Source organism: Penaeus monodon, chromosome 1, assembly GCF_015228065.2.
Source record: "Penaeus monodon isolate SGIC_2016 chromosome 1, NSTDA_Pmon_1, whole genome shotgun sequence".
In the NCBI taxonomy this organism is placed as follows: domain Eukaryota; kingdom Metazoa; phylum Arthropoda; class Malacostraca; order Decapoda; family Penaeidae; genus Penaeus; species Penaeus monodon.
The window spans coordinates 43,012,338-43,017,337 of record NC_051386.1 but is presented as its reverse complement, the minus strand read 5'-3'; positions in this window follow the sequence as shown (position 1 = coordinate 43,017,337).

Here is a 5,000-nt window from a genome sequence, read left to right as displayed (position 1 = left end):
TTATTATTATTATTATTATTATTATTACCACAATTATTTATTATTATTATTATAATAATAATAATAATAATAATAATAATAATAATAATAATAATAATATTATTATTATTATTATATTATTATTACAAGAAGCTTGCCATTACATTAATGTTCGTCATCATTTTTGTTATTATAATTAGAATTTTTATAATTGGTATTATTTATATTTGTGTTGTTATTATTATTATTATTGTGTAATGATTATCAGTCATCTTTATCGTATGCATGCTTCTTTATGTGACTGCTTTTATCATCCTCAGAGTCTTTATGTCAATCATCATTGATATCGAGACTGTCGTGTTGCATTTGCATCAACCACCGGCAGTATTAACTGAAGCCACTACTACTGTGATTTTGAATTAAGACGACAAATATTTTTTTGTTGGAAATCGTTATCACTATCATTTTAACCCTGTTCATAATACTACTAGCTGCATGTCTTCATAAAACTACAATAATCTAATCCTAGGCCGAGTGAGCTGCCGTTGGCTGGCAGTATTCGCAAACACGTCATGAAATGGAGCCTGAGAGTAGAAATTAACATTATAGCGTATTTGTCAGTTCTCATTCTCACACGTTTTTGTTGGGTGAATCTTCTAGATAAATGACAACAAGTATAATAATTCCGGTTATTAATGGCAATAATAATGGTGATCATGATGATAAAAAGATGATATGATAATGATAAATGCGTTGTCAGTTATATCCATTATAACTATAATAACAATGGCAATACCAATAACAATGATTATATTAATGATAACAAAGATAATAATAATGATAATAATATGGATAATAAGCAAAATTATAATAATGATGATAAAGATAATACAGATAATAACAATAATAATAATAATAATAATAATAATAATAATAATAATAATAATAATAATGATAATAATAATAATAATAATAATAATAATAATAATAACAATAATGATAATAATAATAATAATAATAATAATGAAAATAATAATAATGATAATTATGATGATAACATTAACAGTAATAATAATGATAATAACAACAGAAATAACAACAATATCACTTGAAATAGTGATACTAATTCTAATACATAATAAAAATCTGTAATGATAATAACAACAATAGCGATAAAAACAATAATAATCATAAAATCAGAAAAAGGAGCTTAATTCCAATATTCAGTCCCTATACGTTTTAAACAGTAATCTTCATCCTCGCTTTCCTCCGTCACGAACGCGTAAAAATTCCACTTTGATTTTTTTTTATCAGTCCTGATTCACTTCATATTCCGGCAAATTGATATTTTTTCTTTGCAACAACGCTGACACCGCAAACATATAACGAAATCCCCTTCTTTTTAATTGTTTTTTATTGTTCTGGTGCCTTGTTTCAGGGACTGTATCTAGTGTTTTTTTATTTTTTATATTTATGTTTATTCCATTCCATTGTTGGGAGAAATAAAGGAAGAGAGAGAGAGGGAGAGAGAAGAGAGAGAGAGAGAGAGAGAAAGAGGAGAGAAGAGAGAGAGAAAGAGAGAGAGAGAGAGAGAGAGAGAGAGAGAGAGGAAGAGAGAGAGAGAAAAGAGAGAGAGAGAGAGAGAGAGAGAAAAGAGAGAGAGAGAGAGAGAGAAGGAGAAACAGAGAGAGCAAAGGAATAAAGAATAAGGAGAGAGAGAGAGAGAGAGAGAGAGAGAGAGAGAGAGAGAGAGAGGGAAAGACAATCAAAGAGAATTGCTAAAGGAACACCAAAGAGGAAAAGGCTATGAAGGAATGGAGAACAAAGAATGAATAACAGACTGAAAACTAAAATTAGGATGAAAGAGAGAGTAACATGAATAGAAACAAAGGCCTAAGCAGAGAAAGGAAACAAATGCAACGAACAGAAAATACAAACAAAGGGAAAATAAAAGATGATATATAATATAGGAATATGTGCGTCATCTATGTCTTCATATTTACAGTTGTATCCGTATATTAATACATGTTGATAAATAAGTACATAGATAAACAAAAGATGTACAGAAAATATATATATATATATACGTACATGGATGCGTATCTATATCTACATATTGGTAGCCATATCTCCGTATCACAACATATACAGATGTACACAAACACAGCACTGTGTACACAGATATAAAGGGAAATTGAACGAAACGTTTCGAATCAATTCATATTGTGGGTGTGTTTTATTTTATGTACGTAGATGGATAAATAGACAGACAAAGAAATGCACAGAATATTCAGTGCTGTCATACAGACTTTTGAGAACTTTTAAAATGGCTTACAAACTCAGGTGCTTTGGCTTTGAGTTACATGAAGATAATGGAGAAACAGGTTATAAATGAGATCATTTTAAACATTCCTTTTCCAACAATAATGCAAGACAGAAGAGATTATTGTGCTTATTATAATGGAATTAACAATGCTTGTGTTAATGGCGATGGTTATAATGGTGACAAAGATGATGATAATAGTAGTAATAATAGTAATGATGGTATTACTGAAAATGAGGACAATGACAGTGGCAATGACAATGATGATAATGATGATAATAATGATAGCACTACTACTATTAATAATAATAACAGTGATATGCCAGTGATAATAATGATAATGATAATAGTATTAATAACAACAACAATAGTAATGAACAGTAATGATAACAAAAACAAAATTAATATTAACAATAATAACAACAGCAATAATAGTAATGGTGTTGTTGTTGATGATGATGATGATGATGATGACGATAATGATAATAATAATAATAATGATAATGATGATGATGATGATAATAATAATGATAATGAAAATGAAAATGAAAATGAAAATGAAAATGAAAATGAAAATGAAAATGAAATTGAAAATGAAAATGAAAATGAAAATGAAAATGATAATGATAATGTTAATGATAAATATGATAGTAATAATAATAATAATAATAATAATAATAATAACAATAATAATAATAATAATAATAATAATAATGATGATGATGATGATGATGATAATAACAATAATAATAATAATTACAACGATAATGCTAATGGTGACAGTGATATTGAATATGCTGATATCAATATAATGATGACAATAATGATAATAGTACAAATAATAATAATGTCTATGAGATAAGAATGATGTAATGATGATGATAACGGTGATAAAAATAATGAAAATGATAGTGATAAAAACAATAGCGGTAATAATAATGAAAATAATAACAGGAATGATATAATGATCATAATAATAACAACATTAATGATGGAAAAATGATAACACTAACATAATGATTATAATATTAATAACAAGAGTGGCAATAGAAGTAGTAGTAGTAGTAGTAATAATAATAATAATAATAATAATAATAATAATAATAATAATAATAATAATAATAATAATAATAATAATGATAATAATAATAATAACAATAATAGTAATAACAATAAGATTCGCAAGACCTATCCTGGTCGAGAAATAAATGATATTATGTCCGTAGCCCACCCCCCTTGAGGTTCAGCTTACCCGCCTCACAAAACATAATTTATCACACACTCCTAGTTAGGAATCCTTCGCCCAAAATACACGAATTAACCCAGAGATGCAAGATAAATAAACGAGTAAATAAACAGATAAATAAACAGACAGATCAAACAATAAAACAAAAGAAAAAGATAAACGAAAAGGTACTCGCTACATTAACCGTAAATCACACTATGTAAACATTCAGTAACCTTTTTCACCAGCGTGGAGTTAGAGAGGAGTGCTCAGCTTCTGAGCTACGCCTCAACAGACAAGCTTTACCGAGAAACTGAATCCATTATATATATTTATTCTGTTTTATTCCTTTACGTTTTTAAAGAGAGAGAGAGAGAGAGAGAGAGAGAGAGAGAGAGAGAGAGAGAGAGAGAGAGAGAGAGAGAGAGAGAGAGAGAGAGAGAGAATGATGTCAATAAAAATAATATTAATAATGATAATAGTAATAATAATCATTTAATAATTATCATTAATAATAATAATAATGATAATTGCAATAATGATAATGATGAAGATAATAATAACAATATTATTATTATTAATGATAATAACAATAATAATGATAATATAAATAATGATGATGATGATGATGATGATGATGATGATGATGATGATGATGATGATGATGATGATGATGATGATGATGATAATAATAATGGTAATAATAATAATGATAATAATAATAATAATAATAATAATAACAAGCAGTAATAATAATTGTAATACAGATAATAGTAATAATAATGATGATGATAAAAGTAATGATAAAAATAACAATAATGATAATGATGATAACAATGATAATTACTTTTATCAAAAATTGTGAAAATAATTATAATAATGATGATGATGATAATAATAGAAAATAAAAAAATAAGATAGTAATAATAACGATAACGATAATCATTATGATAATAATAATGATAATGATAATGATGATGATGATAATAATAATAATTATAATAATAATAATAATAATAATAATAATAATAATAATAATAATAATACGAATAGTAACAATAATATTGATAATTAAAATACAATAATAACGCTAAAGATGATGCTGATGATAATAGTAATAATTACAGTAATAATAACAATATAATGATGATAATGATGATAAAAGTAATTATAATACTAATCGTTATGATAATAGTGATAGTAATAAAAAATAGTAATATAATGATGATGATAATAAAACAAGAGTACTGATAATAACAATAATTATTTTTATAATAATGATGATAATAATAATGAGAAAAATGATAATAAAAATGTAATAATGATAAGAATAATAACAGCAATAATAATCATGATCATAATAATAATGATATGATGAAATAAAAAATAATATTGATAATGATAATAAAACAAATAATAATTGTATTAATGATAATGATCATAAAATAATAATAATAATTACGATAATGAAAA